We start from the raw sequence: 20537 nt of genomic DNA on the forward strand, positions 1-20537 counted from the left end.
GCAAAAACCAAAATTCAAAGTCCAAAATATCAATAGTATATCCAGGAGGACATCAGAGAACCAACAGCCAAAAAAAGATGAAAAACCAAGTTGACCTTCAACTGTGGGTAGGTAGTGAAATACTTAGCTATTGTATGTCACTGCACAAACACAAGTCCTATCCGCACCGCTGATCACCAATGTTAGAAATGGGGTTTTTGGTTGGCAGTCAGGTTGCCCTCTGTCCAAGCAAGAACCCTCACTCTAGTCAGGGTAAGTCACACACAATCCAAAATCAGCCTGTGCTCACCCTCCGGTAGCTTGGCACGAGCAGTCAGGCTTAACTTAGAAGGCAATGTGTAAAGCATTTGTGCAATAAATCATACAACACCATAGCATAACACCACAAAAATACACCACACAGTGTTTAGAAAAATATACAATATTTATCTGGGTATCTTCAGGTCAAAACGATCAAAGTTGCAATACGAATTTGTAAAGATATCACTGAAAAGTGATAGAAAGTGTCTTAAGTCTTTAGAAAGTAAACAAAGTCTCTTTCAAACACAAAGTACCTGGTTTCTGGTGGAAAATCTCCTCAGAGGGCCACAGGAGAAGAGGTGCGTGGAAAACTGGTGTGTGCGTCGATTTCTCCTCAGCACACACGGACTTGCGTCGTTATTTTCCACGCGGGGAGTCGGGCGTCATTTTCCGGCGCGCGGACAGTCTCTTACTGTGGTTTGCGGGGAGTACCAGATGTCCCGGGTCTGTGCGTGGATTTTCCTGCTTGTTTTCCGGCTGCGTGTCGTTCTGCAGGGCTGCGCGTCGAAGTTTCGATCTCACAGCAGGCGTCGCGTCGATTTCTCCTGCGGAGTCGGGCGGCGTTGTCCTTGCGAGGCCGTGCATCAAAGTTTCGGTCGTCCCGAAGACGTTGTGTCGATCAGCGTCGGTGTGCGGCGTTTTTCTTGCCGCGGAACAAGCTGTGCGTCGAAAAGTTCGGCACACGGAGCGTCCAAGAGGAAGAGAGAAGTCTTTTTGGTCCTGAGACTTCAGGGAACAGGAGGCAAGCTCTATCCAAGCCCTTGGAGAGCACTTTTACAGCCAGACAAGAGTTCAGCAAGGCAGCAGGCCAACAGCAAGGCAGCAGTCCTTTGTAGAAAAGCAGACAGGTGAGTCCTTTGAGCAGCCAGGCAGTTCTTCTTGGCAGGATGTAGTTTCTGGTTCAGGTTTCTTCTCCAGCAAGTGTCTGATGAGGTAGGGCAGAGGCCCTGTTTTATACTAAGTTGTGCCTTTGAAGTGGGGGTGACTTCAAAGAGTGTCTAAGAAATGCACCAAGCCCCCTTTCAGTTCAATCCTGTCTGCCAGAGTCCCAGTAGGGGGTGTGGCAGTCCTTTGTGTGAGGGCAGGCCCTCCACCCTCCCAGCCCAGGAAGACCCATTCAAAATGCAGATGTATGCAAGTGAGGCTGAGTAACCTGTGTTTGGGGTGTGTCTGTGTGAATGCACAAGGAGCTGTCAACTAAACCTAGCCAGACGTGGATTGAAGGGCACAACAAGATTTTAGTGCAAAGAAACGCTCACTTTCTAAAAGTGGCATTTCTAGAATAGTACTATTAAATCCGACTTCACCAGTCAGCAGGATTTTGTATTACCATTCTGGCCATACTAAATATGACCTTCCTGCTCCTTTCAGATCAGCAGCTGCCACTTCAACAGTGTATGAGGGCAGCCCCAATGTTAGCCTATGAAAGGAGCAGGCCTCACAGTAGTGTAAAAACGAATTTAGGAGTTTTACACTACCAGGACATATAACTACACAGGTACATGTCCTGCCTTTTACCTACACAGCACCCTGCTCTAGGGGTTACCTAGGGCACACATTAGGGATGACTTATATGTAGTAAAAGGGGAGTTCTAGGCCTGGCAAGTACTTTTAAATGCCAAGTCGAAGTGGCAGTGAAACTGCACACACAGGCCTTGCAATGGCAGGCCTGAGACAGGGTTAAGGGGCTACTGAGGTGGGTGGCACAACCAGTGCTGCAGGCCCACTAGTAGCATTTAATCTACCTGCCCTAGGCACATGTAGTGCACTCTACCAGGGACTTACAAGTAAATTAAATAGTCAATCATGGATAAACCAATCAGTAGTACAATTTACACAGAGAGCATATGCACTTTAGCACTGGTTAGCAGTGGTAAAGTGCCCAGAGGTCAAAAGCCAACAACAACAGGTCAGAAAAAATAGGAGGAAGGAGGCAAAAAGTTTGGGGATGTCCCTGTCAAAAAGCCAGGTCCAACATGACCCCCTACCAGCCTAAAGCCAGGGGAGAACAATCACTATCCTGATGTACTTCCCTGTTTGAGGCGACAGAACAAGGACCCAGGTCCACAACAGCAGGGGCATGCTCCAGTTCTTCGCCTTCCTGACTCCAATTGGATCCCTCTGTCCATACTCTCAGGGCCCACTAAGCCAACCCATGGGGAACCTTTCTCCTTACCTGCGGATCCCATCTGTGCAGCACCTAACCTTACTTTGCTCACAGATGTATCCCAAGAGCAGGATAGTACCACCATGACCACCACAGTGGTGTTGCCCACTCTACCCCCGGGGTGTGACACTTGTCCCCTCCCCAGGGATAACTCTGTCCACCCGGACAGCAAGCCACAGTGATTACTGACAGCTGCCAGGGATGAGAGCCAGGCCCCAGGCCTCTCAAAGCTCTCCAACCACTGTGGCTGTGGAGAGTGGGGGGCGGTAGCCCCAGGTGCTGGGCACCCTTTAACCACTCTCCCTTCCACCAGGTCAGGGATGAGAGCCTGAACCTGGTCCTCCCCTCTGGGGCTCTGTACCCTCCCTCCTGGAGCGGTACCCCCAGAGTCCAACATGGTCAGGGTGCTTACAGAAGTCGCCCTGTACCATCCCTCCACCAGTGCAGGGCTGTTAACCTGCAACTGGCCCTCCAACCTGGGGCCTGTACCTTCAGGTTGGACTAGGGCCCGGGGTGAGGCTTCCCTCCCCCTGCCCTCCCTTCTGGGGTCCAGCACCCTCCAACTAGGAGTGGCCTCCTCAGAAGACAACATGGTAGGGGCACTGTTATCAGTAGCCCCTCCCTCCAGGTCCGGGGGGACACCCTGAACCTGGTCTTCCAGCCCAGGGTCTGTACCCTCGGACTGGATCACTGCCTGGCAAACCAGGACTTCCTGGGAGGCACACCTACCCCCCACCAGGTCAGAGTTTAACCTCTGCACCTGACCATTCAACTCAGAGTCACCACCCTGAAGTTGAACAATTGCCTGACACGCCAGGACTTCCTGGAGGGCACACTGACCCTCCACCAGGTCAGAGTTTAACCTCTGAACTTGGCCATTCAACTCAGAGTCACCACCCTGAAGTTGAACAATTGCCTGGCACTCCAGGACTTCCAGGAGGGCACACTAACCCTCCACCAGGTCAGAGTTTAACCTCTGGACCTGGTTCTCCAACCTAGGGTCACCACCCTGAGGTTGGGCAACTGCCTGGCACGCCAGGGATTTCTGGGGGGCACACCTACCCCCCACCAGGTCAGAGTTTAACCTCTGAACCCGGTTATCCAACCCAGAGTCAGCACCCTGAGGTTGGACAACTGCCTGGCACGCCAGGACTTCCTGGAGGGCACACTGACCCTCCACCAGGTCAGAGTTTAACCTCTGAACTTGGCCATTCAACTCAGAGTCACCACCCTGAAGTTGAACAATTGCCTGGCACGCCAGGACTTTCTGGGGGGCACACCTACCCCCCACCAGGTCAAAGTTTAACCTCTGAACCTGGTCATCCAACCCAGAGTCACCACCCTGAGGTTGAACAATTGCCTGGCACGCCAGGACTTTCTGGGGGGCACACCTACCATCCACCAGGTCAGAGTTTAACCTCTGGACCCGGTTATCCAACCCAGAGTCAGCACCCTGAGGTTGGACTACTGCCTGGTACACCAGGACTTTCTGGGGGGCACGCCTACCTCCCAACAGGTCAGAGCTTATCCCTTGAACCTGGTTAGCCAACCCAGAGTCACCACCCTGAGGTTGAACCATTGCCTGGCAGGCCAGGACTTCCAGGGAGGCACACCTACCTCCCACCAGGTCAGAGTTTAACCTCTGAGGCTGGTTCCCCAACCCAGGGCCACCACCCTGAGGTTGGGCAATTGCCTGGCAAGCCAGGACTTTCTGGGGGGCACACCTACCCCCCACCAGGTCAGAGTTTAACCTCTGAACCTGGTCATCCAACCCAGAGTCAACACCCTGAGGTTGGACAATTGCCTGGCACAGCAGGACTTCTTGGGAGGCACATCTACCTCCCACCAGGTCAGTTTAACCTCTGAACCTGGGTATCCAACCCAGAGTCACCACCCTGAGGTTGAATCTTTGCCTGGCATGCCAGGACTTCCTGGGGGGCACTCTCACCCTCCACAAGGGACACACCGTCCCCAAGGGCCACACAAGAGTCTGGTTGGCGCAGGTCTCCCGACCTCTGCCCATCCGGCAGAGTCTGGGTTTTCCCCAAACCAGAAACGGTTTCACCTGGGTCATTCCTGGGGGGCTCTGCTCTCAGAGCTGTCCCCTGACTCTCAAGGTCCTCCACTGGGGTCTGCAACCCCCTCTCAACCCTATGTCTGGACTTCTGCACCCCCTCACTAGGAGGGGTACTGCCAGACACCAGAACTGTTGGGATGCTGGCTACAGTCACCCCCCCAAGTTCTTCTGACACTGCGGGGCTTCCCTCAAAAGGTGGCCCTACGGTACAGGCTAGGCTTCCCTCCTGGTGTTCCCTCATGGAACCCTCTAGGACCTGGGACCTACCTGGGACACTACAATCCTTTCCCACCACACTCGGTTGGGAACCACCTAGACCACTCCCTTCAGGAGCACCCCCAAATGCCTCTTCAGACTCTCTGGTACTCACCCAGAAGTCTGCCTCCATTATAAGTTCCCTGGGGTCAGAGAACTCACACTCCACCTGTTGTTGGCGTAGCTCTGGAAAATAAGGACCAGACATATGCTCTCCAGCAATTACATCACTCTGCCCTTCACATGTATTAACCACAGTACCCTTCGCCCAACCACCCAGTAACTCAACCTTGGAAAAGCACTCTACTTCACCCTCCTGAGACTGGTGAGACAGTATCTGTCTGTCCCTGACACTCAACCCATACTCTTCTGGGATGTCTCTACACTCTATATCCAGGACGTCCACCAGGGGGGAACCCTTTTCTCTGTCACTCTCTGCTAGAGTCAGTAAAGTGTCCCTCCCCCCAGTAGGAATATGACTCCCTGTGCCAGTTCCCCAATCCTTCTCAGGGACCCTGTGCATAACGGGAACTACCTCATACCCTTGAACCGCCTGGGGTGTGTCAACTCCCTTCTTCAAGTTGGGCACCACATCTCTGGGCTTGTGCCCTCCTTCAGCAGTACTAGATGCAAGATTTTTGCTGCCACCATCTGAACTCGACTCAGCCCTTCCGGCCTCCAGTTTCAGCTCTTTACAGCTCAGCTCTTGAGCTGCAATCTTTTCTTCTTTCAGGGCTAAGAGTCTTTTTGCCTCAACCTCTGCAAGATACTCCTCTAATTGTTGCTCCTGTCGCCTTTGACCTCGGAGCCATTCATCTATTTCTGGGTCACTGTCCAAATCTGTGTAGTCTTCCTCCTCAGGTGCGTAGTCCTCCTCCTCATCTGAGGGGTACTTAGTCATTTGGTTTCTTGCTGCCTCTCTCTCTGCCCATCTTTGCTCCCCCCAGACTATGTAGTGATGGAGCATCTCTGCCTTAGTAGATCTCCTTGCTACAGGAAGGCCCCATTTTCTGCAAAGCTTCCTTAGGTCAGCCTTAGTGAGGGGGTCAGTACGAACAAAGAATGAGTAGGTACACAATCCCATTCTGATAAGATCTTATCAGCAAAAACCAAAATTCAAAGTCCAAAATATCAATAGTATATCCAGGAGGACATCAGAGAACCAACAGCCAAAAAAAGATGAAAAACCAAGTTGACCTTCAACTGTGGGTAGGTAGTGAAATACTTAGCTATTGTATGTCACTGCACAAACACAAGTCCTATCCGCACCGCTGATCACCAATGTTAGAAATGGGGTTTTTGGTTGGCAGTCAGGTTGCCCTCTGTCCAAGCAAGAACCCTCACTCTAGTCAGGGTAAGTCACACACAATCCAAAATCAGCCTGTGCTCACCCTCCGGTAGCTTGGCACGAGCAGTCAGGCTTAACTTAGAAGGCAATGTGTAAAGCATTTGTGCAATAAATCATACAACACCATAGCATAACACCACAAAAATACACCACACAGTGTTTAGAAAAATATACAATATTTATCTGGGTATCTTCAGGTCAAAACGATCAAAGTTGCAATACGAATTTGTAAAGATATCACTGAAAAGTGATAGAAAGTGTCTTAAGTCTTTAGAAAGTAAACAAAGTCTCTTTCAAACACAAAGTACCTGGTTTCTGGTGGAAAATCTCCTCAGAGGGCCACAGGAGAAGAGGTGCGTGGAAAACTGGTGTGTGCGTCGATTTCTCCTCAGCACACACGGACTTGCGTCGTTATTTTCCACGCGGGGAGTCGGGCGTCATTTTCCGGCGCGCGGACAGTCTCTTACTGTGGTTTGCGGGGAGTACCAGATGTCCCGGGTCTGTGCGTGGATTTTCCTGCTTGTTTTCCGGCTGCGTGTCGTTCTGCAGGGCTGCGCGTCGAAGTTTCGATCTCACAGCAGGCGTCGCGTCGATTTCTCCTGCGGAGTCGGGCGGCGTTGTCCTTGCGAGGCCGTGCGTCAAAGTTTCGATCTCACGGCAGCAGTCGCGTCGATTTCTCCTGCGGAGTCGGGCGGCGTTGTCCTTGCGAGGCCGTGCATCAAAGTTTCGGTCGTCCCGAAGACGTCGTGTCGATCAGCGTCGGTGTGCGGCGTTTTTCTTGCCGCGGAACAAGCTGTGCGTCGAAAAGTTCGGCACACGGAGCGTCCAAGAGGAAGAGAGAAGTCTTTTTGGTCCTGAGACTTCAGGGAACAGGAGGCAAGCTCTATCCAAGCCCTTGGAGAGCACTTTTACAGCCAGACAAGAGTTCAGCAAGGCAGCAGGCCAACAGCAAGGCAGCAGTCCTTTGTAGAAAAGCAGACAGGTGAGTCCTTGGAGCAGCCAGGCAGTTCTTCTTGGCAGGATGTAGTTTCTGGTTCAGGTTTCTTCTCCAGCAAGTGTCTGATGAGGTAGGGCAGAGGCCCTGTTTTATACTAAGTTGTGCCTTTGAAGTGGGGGTGACTTCAAAGAGTGTCTAAGAAATGCACCAAGCCCCCTTTCAGTTCAATCCTGTCTGCCAGAGTCCCAGTAGGGGGTGTGGCAGTCCTTTGTGTGAGGGCAGGCCCTCCACCCTCCCAGCCCAGGAAGACCCATTCAAAATGCAGATGTATGCAAGTGAGGCTGAGTAACCTGTGTTTGGGGTGTGTCTGTGTGAATGCACAAGGAGCTGTCAACTAAACCTAGCCAGACGTGGATTGAAGGGCACAACAAGATTTTAGTGCAAAGAAACGCTCACTTTCTAAAAGTGGCATTTCTAGAATAGTACTATTAAATCCGACTTCACCAGTCAGCAGGATTTTGTATTACCATTCTGGCCATACTAAATATGACCTTCCTGCTCCTTTCAGATCAGCAGCTGCCACTTCAACAGTGTATGAGGGCAGCCCCAATGTTAGCCTATGAAAGGAGCAGGCCTCACAGTAGTGTAAAAACGAATTTAGGAGTTTTACACTACCAGGACATATAACTACACAGGTACATGTCCTGCCTTTTACCTACACAGCACCCTGCTCTAGGGGTTACCTAGGGCACACATTAGGGATGACTTATATGTAGTAAAAGGGGAGTTCTAGGCCTGGCAAGTACTTTTAAATGCCAAGTCGAAGTGGCAGTGAAACTGCACACACAGGCCTTGCAATGGCAGGCCTGAGACAGGGTTAAGGGGCTACTGAGGTGGGTGGCACAACCAGTGCTGCAGGCCCACTAGTAGCATTTAATCTACCTGCCCTAGGCACATGTAGTGCACTCTACCAGGGACTTACAAGTAAATTAAATAGTCAATCATGGATAAACCAATCAGTAGTACAATTTACACAGAGAGCATATGCACTTTAGCACTGGTTAGCAGTGGTAAAGTGCCCAGAGGTCAAAAGCCAACAACAACAGGTCAGAAAAAATAGGAGGAAGGAGGCAAAAAGTTTGGGGATGTCCCTGTCAAAAAGCCAGGTCCAACATGACCCCCTACCAGCCTAAAGCCAGGGGAGAACAATCACTATCCTGATGTACTTCCCTGTTTGAGGCGACAGAACAAGGACCCAGGTCCACAACAGCAGGGGCATGCTCCAGTTCTTCGCCTTCCTGACTCCAATTGGATCCCTCTGTCCATACTCTCAGGGCCCACTAAGCCAACCCATGGGGAACCTTTCTCCTTACCTGCGGATCCCATCTGTGCAGCACCTAACCTTACTTTGCTCACAGATGTATCCCAAGAGCAGGATAGTACCACCATGACCACCACAGTGGTGTTGCCCACTCTACCCCCGGGGTGTGACACTTGCCCCCTCCCCAGGGATAACTCTGTCCACCCGGACAGCAAGCCACAGTGATTACTGACAGCTGCCAGGGATGAGAGCCAGGCCCCAGGCCTCTCAAAGCTCTCCAACCACTGTGGCTGTGGAGAGTGGGGGGCGGTAGCCCCAGGTGCTGGGCACCCTTTAACCACTCTCCCTTCCACCAGGTCAGGGATGACAGCCTGAACCTGGTCCTCCCCTCTGGGGCTCTGTACCCTCCCTCCTGGAGCGGTACCCCCAGAGTCCAACATGGTCAGGGTGCTTACAGAAGTCGCCCTGTACCATCCCTCCACCAGTGCAGGGCTGTTAACCTGCAACTGGCCCTCCAACCTGGGGCCTGTACCTTCAGGTTGGACTAGGGCCCGGGGTGAGGCTTCCCTCCCCCTGCCCTCCCTTCTGGGGTCCAGCACCCTCCAACTAGGAGTGGCCTCCTCAGAAGACAACATGGTAGGGGCACTGTTATCAGTAGCCCCTCCCTCCAGGTCCGGGGGGACACCCTGAACCTGGTCTTCCAGCCCAGGGTCTGTACCCTCGGACTGGATCACTGCCTGGCAAACCAGGACTTCCTGGGAGGCACACCTACCCCCCACCAGGTCAGAGTTTAACCTCTGCACCTGACCATTCAACTCAGAGTCACCACCCTGAAGTTGAACAATTGCCTGACACGCCAGGACTTCCTGGAGGGCACACTGACCCTCCACCAGGTCAGAGTTTAACCTCTGAACTTGGCCATTCAACTCAGAGTCACCACCCTGAAGTTGAACAATTGCCTGGCACGCCAGGACTTCCAGGAGGGCACACTAACCCTCCACCAGGTCAGAGTTTAACCTCTGGACCTGGTTCTCCAACCTAGGGTCACCACCCTGAGGTTGGGCAACTGCCTGGCACGCCAGGGATTTCTGGGGGGCACACCTACCCCCCACCAGGTCAGAGTTTAACCTCTGAACCCGGTTATCCAACCCAGAGTCAGCACCCTGAGGTTGGACAACTGCCTGGCACGCCAGGACTTCCTGGAGGGCACACTGACCCTCCACCAGGTCAGAGTTTAACCTCTGAACTTGGCCATTCAACTCAGAGTCACCACCCTGAAGTTGAACAATTGCCTGGCACGCCAGGACTTTCTGGGGGGCACACCTACCCCCCACCAGGTCAAAGTTTAACCTCTGAACCTGGTCATCCAACCCAGAGTCACCACCCTGAGGTTGAACAATTGCCTGGCACGCCAGGACTTTCTGGGGGGCACACCTACCACCCACCAGGTCAGAGTTTAACCTCTGGACCCGGTTATCCAACCCAGAGTCAGCACCCTGAGGTTGGACTACTGCCTGGTACACCAGGACTTTCTGGGGGGCACGCCTACCTCCCAACAGGTCAGAGCTTATCCCTTGAACCTGGTTAGCCAACCCAGAGTCACCACCCTGAGGTTGAACCATTGCCTGGCAGGCCAGGACTTCCAGGGAGGCACACCTACCTCCCACCAGGTCAGAGTTTAACCTCTGAGGCTGGTTCCCCAACCCAGGGCCACCACCCTGAGGTTGGGCAATTGCCTGGCAAGCCAGGACTTTCTGGGGGGCACACCTACCCCCCACCAGGTCAGAGTTTAACCTCTGAACCTGGTCATCCAACCCAGAGTCAACACCCTGAGGTTGGACAATTGCCTGGCACAGCAGGACTTCTTGGGAGGCACATCTACCTCCCACCAGGTCAGTTTAACCTCTGAACCTGGGTATCCAACCCAGAGTCACCACCCTGAGGTTGAATCTTTGCCTGGCATGCCAGGACTTCCTGGGGGGCACTCTCACCCTCCACAAGGGACACACCGTCCCCAAGGGCCACACAAGAGTCTGGTTGGCGCAGGTCTCCCGACCTCTGCCCATCCGGCAGAGTCTGGGTTTCCCCCAAACCAGAAACGGTTTCACCTGGGTCATTCCTGGGGGGCTCTGCTCTCAGAGCTGTCCCCTGACTCTCAAGGTCCTCCACTGGGGTCTGCAACCCCCTCTCAACCCTATGTCTGGACTTCTGCACCCCCTCACTAGGAGGGGTACTGCCAGACACCAGAACTGTTGGGATGCTGGCTACAGTCACCCCCCCAAGTTCTTCTGACACTGCGGGGCTTCCCTCAAAAGGTGGCCCTACGGTACAGGCTAGGCTTCCCTCCTGGTGTTCCCTCATGGAACCCTCTAGGACCTGGGACCTACCTGGGACACTACAATCCTTTCCCACCACACTCGGTTGGGAACCACCTAGACCACTCCCTTCAGGAGCACCCCCAAATGCCTCTTCAGACTCTCTGGTACTCACCCAGAAGTCTGCCTCCATTATAAGTTCCCTGGGGTCAGAGAACTCACACTCCACCTGTTGTTGGCGTAGCTCTGGAAAATAAGGACCAGACATATGCTCTCCAGCAATTACATCACTCTGCCCTTCACATGTATTAACCACAGTACCCTTCGCCCAACCACCCAGTAACTCAACCTTGGAAAAGCACTCTACTTCACCCTCCTGAGACTGGTGAGACAGTATCTGTCTGTCCCTGACACTCAACCCATACTCTTCTGGGATGTCTCTACACTCTATATCCAGGACGTCCACCAGGGGGGAACCCTTTTCTCTGTCACTCTCTGCTAGAGTCAGTAAAGTGTCCCTCCCCCCAGTAGGAATATGACTCCCTGTGCCAGTTCCCCAATCCTTCTCAGGGACCCTGTGCATAACGGGAACTACCTCATACCCTTGAACCGCCTGGGGTGTGTCAACTCCCTTCTTCAAGTTGGGCACCACATCTCTGGGCTTGTGCCCTCCTTCAGCAGTACTAGATGCAAGATTTTTGCTGCCACCATCTGAACTCGACTCAGCCCTTCCGGCCTCCAGTTTCAGCTCTTTACAGCTCAGCTCTTGAGCTGCAATCTTTTCTTCTTTCAGGGCTAAGAGTCTTTTTGCCTCAACCTCTGCAAGATACTCCTCTAATTGTTGCTCCTGTCGCCTTTGACCAAGGAGCCATTCATCTATTTCTGGGTCACTGTCCAAATCTGTGTAGTCTTCCTCCTCAGGTGCGTAGTCCTCCTCCTCATCTGAGGGGTACTTAGTCATTTGGTTTCTTGCTGCCTCTCTCTCTGCCCATCTTTGCTCCCCCCAGACTATGTAGTGATGGAGCATCTCTGCCTTAGTAGATCTCCTTGCTACAGGAAGGCCCCATTTTCTGCAAAGCTTCCTTAGGTCAGCCTTAGTGAGGAGGTCAGTACGAACAAAGAATGAGTAGGTACACAATCCCATTCTGATAAGATCTTATCAGCAAAAAACAAAATTCAAAGTCCAAAATATCAATAGTATATCCAGGAGGACATCAGAGAACCAACAGCCAAAAAAAGATGAAAAACCAAGTTGACCTTCAACTGTGGGTAGGTAGTGAAATACTTAGCTATTGTATGTCACTGCACAAACACAAGTCCTATCCGCACCGCTGATCACCAATGTTAGAAATGGGGTTTTTGGTTGGCAGTCAGGTTGCCCTCTGTCCAAGCAAGAACCCTCACTCTAGTCAGGGTAAGTCACACACAATCCAAAATCAGCCTGTGCTCACCCTCCGGTAGCTTGGCACGAGCAGTCAGGCTTAACTTAGAAGGCAATGTGTAAAGCATTTGTGCAATAAATCATACAACACCATAGCATAACACCACAAAAATACACCACACAGTGTTTAGAAAAATATACAATATTTATCTGGGTATCTTCAGGTCAAAACGATCAAAGTTGCAATACGAATTTGTAAAGATATCACTGAAAAGTGATAGAAAGTGTCTTAAGTCTTTAGAAAGTCAACAAAGTCTCTTTCAAACACAAAGTACCTGGTTTCTGGTGGAAAATCTCCTCAGAGGGCCACAGGAGAAGAGGTGCGTGGAAAACTGGTGTGTGCGTCGATTTCTCCTCAGCACACACGGACTTGCGTCGTTATTTTCCACGCGGGGAGTCGGGCGTCATTTTCCGGCGCGCGGACAGTCTCTTACTGTGGTTTGCGGGGAGTACCAGATGTCCCGGGTCTGTGCGTGGATTTTCCTGCTTGTTTTCCGGCTGCGTGTCGTTCTGCAGGGCTGCGCGTCGAAGTTTCGATCTCACAGCAGGCGTCGCGTCGATTTCTCCTGCGGAGTCGGGCGGCGTTGTCCTTGCGAGGCCGTGCATCAAAGTTTCGATCTCACGGCAGCAGTCGCGTCGATTTCTCCTGCGGAGTCGGGCAGCGTTGTCCTTGCGAGGCCGTGCATCAAAGTTTCGGTCGTCCCGAAGACGTCGTGTCGATCAGCGTCGGTGTGCGGCGTTTTTCTTGCCGCGGAACAAGCTGTGCGTCGAAAAGTTCGGCACACGGAGCGTCCAAGAGGAAGAGAGAAGTCTTTTTGGTCCTGAGACTTCAGGGAACAGGAGGCAAGCTCTATCCAAGCCCTTGGAGAGCACTTTTACAGCCAGACAAGAGTTCAGCAAGGCAGCAGGCCAACAGCAAGGCAGCAGTCCTTTGTAGAAAAGCAGACAGGTGAGTCCTTTGAGCAGCCAGGCAGTTCTTCTTGGCAGGATGTAGTTTCTGGTTCAGGTTTCTTCTCCAGCAAGTGTCTGATGAGGTAGGGCAGAGGCCCTGTTTTATACTAAGTTGTGCCTTTGAAGTGGGGGTGACTTCAAAGAGTGTCTAAGAAATGCACCAAGCCCCCTTTCAGTTCAATCCTGTCTGCCAGAGTCCCAGTAGGGGGTGTGGCAGTCCTTTGTGTGAGGGCAGGCCCTCCACCCTCCCAGCCCAGGAAGACCCATTCAAAATGCAGATGTATGCAAGTGAGGCTGAGTAACCTGTGTTTGGGGTGTGTCTGTGTGAATGCACAAGGAGCTGTCAACTAAACCTAGCCAGACGTGGATTGAAGGGCACAACAAGATTTTAGTGCAAAGAAACGCTCACTTTCTAAAAGTGGCATTTCTAGAATAGTACTATTAAATCCGACTTCACCAGTCAGCAGGATTTTGTATTACCATTCTGGCCATACTAAATATGACCTTCCTGCTCCTTTCAGATCAGCAGCTGCCACTTCAACAGTGTATGAGGGCAGCCCCAATGTTAGCCTATGAAAGGATCAGGCCTCACAGTAGTGTAAAAACGAATTTAGGAGTTTTACACTACCAGGACATATAACTACACAGGTACATGTCCTGCCTTTTACCTACACAGCACCCTGCTCTAGGGGTTACCTAGGGCACACATTAGGGATGACTTATATGTAGTAAAAGGGGAGTTCTAGGCCTGGCAAGTACTTTTAAATGCCAAGTCGAAGTGGCAGTGAAACTGCACACACAGGCCTTGCAATGGCAGGCCTGAGACAGGGTTAAGGGGCTACTGAGGTGGGTGGCACAACCAGTGCTGCAGGCCCACTAGTAGCATTTAATCTACCTGCCCTAGGCACATGTAGTGCACTCTACCAGGGACTTACAAGTAAATTAAATAGTCAATCATGGATAAACCAATCAGTAGTACAATTTACACAGAGAGCATATGCACTTTAGCACTGGTTAGCAGTGGTAAAGTGCCCAGAGGTCAAAAGCCAACAACAACAGGTCAGAAAAAATAGGAGGAAGGAGGCAAAAAGTTTGGGGATGTCCCTGTCAAAAAGCCAGGTCCAACAGATATTAAATAAGGTCTTCTGGAATCGGCAACCAGGATTGTGACTTTTCAAGGGAAAACCAAAGAGTATTTTGATCCTCATGCCTTGGAATCCTTTTTGAATGACTTAGATGAGAAAGAATCAGAGATGGAACATAAATCTTCTTCCCCACCACCTACACGGGATCCATCAATGACTTCTGCTTCAGATGTTGACAATAGAGGAAGATGGGAGACTGTTCAACCAAACTGGTCTCATAGTGGTAAATAAAAAGCATGGAAGAAATATCAGCCTAGAGGCAAATCTAGATCACTCTTGAAATCTTGATCATGATGGAAAGCTATTATTTGTTGTTTCTTTGCTCCCTTTTTCTTTTTGTAACAACAACATATGACTTGTTAAATATTATGTGTGACTAAATTATTTGGTTCTCTCCCTCTCCTCTTCCCTTTCCCTTTTTAGTTCTCCTTTCTCCTCACATTCGGAGTCAGGATAGTTTCGAATTTCTTACATGTATAATCAGATTTATATAGCTTTTTCTATTCCTCATATGATCTTATTCCTGTGAGACATCAGATATTCTGTTTCAGATTTTCATTTGTACTTGCCGTAGTTGTCCTCATCTCTGTTCCTTACTCTGTGGTGTCTATTGTTTACTCCCTTAGTTTTTAAGGTTTAGTTTGTAAAGTGTACATTGTTGTCTTATCACTTGGTGTTGGACAATTTAATTTATATCGATTGTCATAACATATAATCGTTTCTTATTTACTTTTCTATTTGATCTCTACTTAATTTGCCTCTCTTTATTAAACATTGTTTCTGTTCTTCCAATAGATTATACTTCAATTAATATACTTTAATTTCCTACATACCCATATTATAGAGGAGAGTGGATAGGGGGAGAAGGGGTACAAGCTCCCTACCCTTACTATATTGTTATAATCTCTTATATAGCCCACCTTGAATCTTTAATATTTTCATACTCATATTTTTATTATTGTAATTAGTATTCTTTTTTGTTTACCATCTACTATTACCCACTCTCTTCCTGTTTCTTTCTCTTTCTTTAGCTTAAGACATTCTTTTTTTCCTTTCTTTATTTAGTTTAGTGTACTGAGTATTTTCTATGCCTTACATAATTTCTATCTTCATTATTACTTTGCTTTTTTACTGTTCTTTTTTTCTATTTCTTGCATGGTCTTCTTGTTTTTACTCCCCTTACTATGCAATCCTCCATGATGAAACCTTTGAAGATTGTTTTATTGAATCTTAATGCTTTAACACATTGTATCACAAGTAAAAAATACTTACCTTTCTTGGACAGCAAAAGCCTGATATTGCACTGTTGCAAGAAACTCATCTTACTGTGTGTGAAAGTAAACAATTGAAGAGAGATTGGATTGGTCATGTTATACATGCAAGTATCATTTCTAACAATCTTTCTAGAGATAATACCCCTACTCGTAAGTATGGTGTCACCAACTTTTTTCATAAACAAATTGTCGTACAAAGTTATTCAAATGTGGACAGGCACGATGGTAGATATGTTTTCGCCAAATTTTTTATTCAAAACTTTTCATGATTGGTGGTTCAATTTATGCACCCACAGACTCCAAAATAAAATGTATTTCTTAGATTAGTAGATTGTTGTAATCTTTTGGATCTACATGATTAATAATAGGGGGCGACTGGAGTTTAACTATTGATTCATTCATAGACAGATCACGTAAATCAGATACTTACCATACCAGTGCTAGACATATTTTAAATGATCTTATTAAAGACTTTGGGCCTCATTACGAGTTTGGCAGATGGACAACGAGACTACCATGGTGGCAGCTGCCAAAAGACTGCCAAGTTGGTAGTCATACATACCACCGTATTATGAGTTGCAGAACCAGGACCGCCAAAACCCAACCAAAAAAACGACACCACCAGGACTCTGGAGGGCGTGAAGTAGGAGGTCCAAACACCAGCACAGCCAGCCTGTCAACCTACAACCGACAGTATTACAAGTTGAAAATCACATTGGTGGTTCTCCCATGGTGGTCTTCCAATGGCAGCCCGAACCACGGTGGCCCGCGGTCACGACAGTAAAATACAACACCACATTAGATGGATTCAGAATCCACACAGCTGACACACATTCACACACCTGACACACCCACAAACAACACCATAAAACACAACCCTTCACAAACCAAAATCCTTTAGATTAGGCACCCCACCAACTCACACATTCACACATCACACACCCCCAACATACACATCAACCCATTTGCACAAGCCTACTGTAATGACTCACTATCACCTGTTTGCCACACAGTACTCTTTACCATGTCACAAAAGAAAAATTCCAGTTTCACTGATGACGAGTTGAGAGTCATGGTGGATGAAATCATTAGAGTAGAACCACAATTATTTATAGCCCAAGTCCAGCAGACTACTATCACTAGGAAAATGAAAATGGAAATGGGGCGGAGGATAGTCGACAGAGTGAATGCTGTAGGCACCAGCCCACACACAAGGGACAACATCAGGAAGAGGTGGAACGACCTCAAAGGCAAGGTATGTTCCAAGGCATCCAGGCATCAGCTGGCCATCCTGAAGACTGGCGGTGGTCCCCCACCTCCTACCCTATAACTCACAAATTGGTCACAACAATTAAAATGTCACCAAAATGTATTTGTCATGCATGCTCACTGATCACCTTTTGCCACCTACAATGTCACCCCACTCACCAACCCTGTGTCCAACTATACAAATACCCCTGTGTGGCATCTCACATGTGAAGTTAACTCACCTGGGGGCAGAGCATCTGGGTATGGTGTAGGTAGTACAGGGACTAACAGCACCACAACTCCCAGCAGGCACTGTTCTACCATCACAAAAACAAGAACAGTGTACTACACCCAAATTAATCTTGTTGTGTAAATCCCTTGTGAACTGTACTCACTTTAGAAGGAGACAAATGGACTGTGATATCTGAAGTTCACACATGAAGTACAAACACCTAGGGAAGATACATAGAGGAACTGTCTGTAGTACAGGGAACACAGCACTGTTAATGCCAGGAGGATCTGTCTACTTCATCCAATGACCCAGCCCACTCTGCACATTGTAAAATATCCCTGTAGGTATACTTGCAATGGAAGAACACCCTCCTTATAGGAGTGACAATGTAAACTGGGAGTTATGTATTGAGCAACTTCACTCTAAAGCCTAGGAACCTGAGCCCATGAAACCTCAAATACCAGGCCACTCTACAAATGATAAAGTCCCTCTGTCTACAAACTCACTTATGAACTTGACACACCTGGGAGGGACAAGGATACAGGATATGAATGCACCCTCTGATGTGCAAACACATACCTATTCTATCTCTAACAACCATGTCAAGATTGAAATTGTGTGCTCAGGAAAGACACCACAAAATGACAGCTCTAATTCCACAACATGTGTAATCTGATTGGCGTTGGCAACCGTCACATTCACAATGACGTGAACATAGGTTGACAACTAACACATCACAGGCTGAGTCCCATCACTGGCTGCATGAGAAAACTGATATCAAGATATCACAAAGTACAGTCTGCCCACCCACTGTTCTGCCTGCCCTGCTTACAAGATAATAGTCCACAGCCATCCCACCAACATATAAACACTCACAGACAGTCTGACCTTACTGCATTCAACTGGGACTGCCATGTAACTACATTTTCAGAACACTACAAATCTTAAGATGTGTACTTGTTACAATAAGTAAATCAGCAAATCCATTGTGACCATGGACCTAGACCAATGTCACTGTCAAATGTAGGAGGAAGATGCCAAAATACAACCTTTAACCTTGTATCGCTCACATCAACATGCCAAGCTGCCACTGCGACCACAGAGACCATTGTAGAGATTTCCACCACCCCCATGGAAGAAGCCCTCAGTGAGGAGAACACTTCTGGACCAATAGACATTGAGGACCGTGCTTGCTCATCCAGGCAACCTGGCCAGACAACACCTTTGAGCCTCAACCGGAGCACATCAAATCCTTCCAGCCCTGTTTCATCAATATCACAGGAAAATCTGTGCACCAAGGCCAGTTACAGACACCACTGCCCGAAAGTTAACTCTTCCTGATGACAATCCTTTGTGTGCCATAATCCAACCACTTTCCATTTTCCAAGGTAGTAACACACTGGACATTGGAGTCCAAATGTAGTGGATTCTACTAAAATGATTTCATTCACCATGAGTGAATCACTCACATATCATTACTTTATTGTCCTGTGTTCACTTAGATTGAGCACCTATCTAAATAAATGCACCAATAAGGTAAATATTGGCTGCTTGCTTCTGTTACTTATGTTAAAATGTTAAAATGTAAGCCATTGTGATTGAAATGAAGAAGACACAAGATGGTAATTGAAGAAGGGATGTCAATGGTATTGTCATGCAAAGGATAACTATCTACACACTGAAACACATCTAAAATTAATTTGCAAACTACAGCACATAGGTAGGCCCAATCTCTGTACTGTCATGGTCTAGTATGTCTGAAAACATGTAGGTTCAGGCAACATATGCCAAGTTACCATCCTCCACACCATATATTAAAGGATTTACTCAGACTTTATCCTGGAGATTAGAGCACCATATTGGCTCTCTATACCTGTGTATACCAGCTAGACACTTATAACATGCCAAAAGCTGCTAACTTAACATACTTCATGGTACAGACAAAGGGCAGTACATCAGTCCCTGATCATAGCTCCATCTTATTACAATGACCAGGCTGCTGCTGCTATTATAATAACCCATGTTGGTATTGTGGCAAAGGTATTGTGTCATGCAATGTGGAAACACATCAACACCTACAAACAGGACATAGACGTTCACTACCCAAATATTCTGAAGGGAGAATGCATGCATTGAACTTGGTGACATGGCTCTAGGCCAACTGATCACATACATGAGACAATTGCACCAGCACACCCCTAAAAACAAGCGTATTATGAACCTTGCCTTCTTACACACCAAGGGCCATATTTATACTTTTTGACGCAAAACTGCGCTAACGCAGTTTTGCGTCAAAAAAATTAGCGCCGGCTAACGCCATTCTGAAGCACCATGCGGGTGCCGTATTTATTGAATGACGTTAGCCGGCGTTAGCCGCCGGCGCTGTCTGGTGTGCGTTAAAAAAAATGACGTACACCAGGCAGCGCCGGCATAGGGGAAAATGGAGCTTGGGTGCCAAAAAATGGGGCAAGTCAGGCTGAGGCAAAATTTGCGCCGCAACCCGATTTGCTCCATTTTTTTTTTACTCCCAACCCCCATTGACATGACTCCTGTCTTAGCAAAGACAGGAGTCATGCCCCCTTGCCCAATGGCCATGCCCAGGGGACTTCTGTCCCCTGGGCATGGTCATTGGGCATAGTGGCATGTAGGGGGGCACAAATCAGGCCCCCCTATGCCACAAAAAAAAATAATAATAAAACTTACCTGAACTTACCTTAATGTCCCTGGGATGGGTCCCTCCAGCCTTGGGTGTCCTCCTGGGGTGGGCAAGGGTGACATGGGGTGTCCCTGGGGGCATGGGAGGGCTCCTCTGGGCTCCTTCCGAGCCCACAGGTCCCTTAACGCCTGCCTTTTCCAGGCGCTAAAAAACGGCGCAAAAGCGGCCGTACGTCATTTTTTTTGACCCGCCCACTCCCAGGCGTGAATTTTGCCCGGGAGTATAAATACGGCGCACATGCCTCGGAGTCAATTTTTTAGACGGGAACGCCTACCTTGCATATAATTAACGCAAAGTAGGTGTCCACGCAAAAAAATGACGCAAACTCCATGGACTTTGGCGCTAGACGAGTCTAACGCCAAAGTATAAATATGGAGTTAGTTTTGCGTCAGAATTGCGTCAAAAAAAACGACGCAATTCCGGCGCAAACAGAGTATAAATATGCCCCCAAATGTCCAGGCTGCTTGGGCACAGGACTCATACACTCCCAAACTGTGAATAACATTACCTGGAGCAATCCATTTTTACTTTACGTGTCAAGCCAGCAACTGCAACCTCTCAATGACACAACTTGGAAATGCTCTCATTAGGATGGCATAGTGAAGACACCTGGAAGACAATTACACACTACAATGAGTCAAGGCTGGTCAAACTACACATATACACTAGCATCAGTTCTGATTTAAATTGACAACCAGTCATTGGAGATATACTTTGTATAATACCGACAGGGATCTGAAACGTTCGCTCAAAGAAAGAACGCAGGTTGGTTCACCCATACCTTATCGTCTCACCACACCCCCTGCCCAA

Source organism: Pleurodeles waltl, chromosome 2_1, assembly GCF_031143425.1.
Source record: "Pleurodeles waltl isolate 20211129_DDA chromosome 2_1, aPleWal1.hap1.20221129, whole genome shotgun sequence".
Classification (NCBI taxonomy): Eukaryota; Metazoa; Chordata; class Amphibia; order Caudata; family Salamandridae; genus Pleurodeles; species Pleurodeles waltl.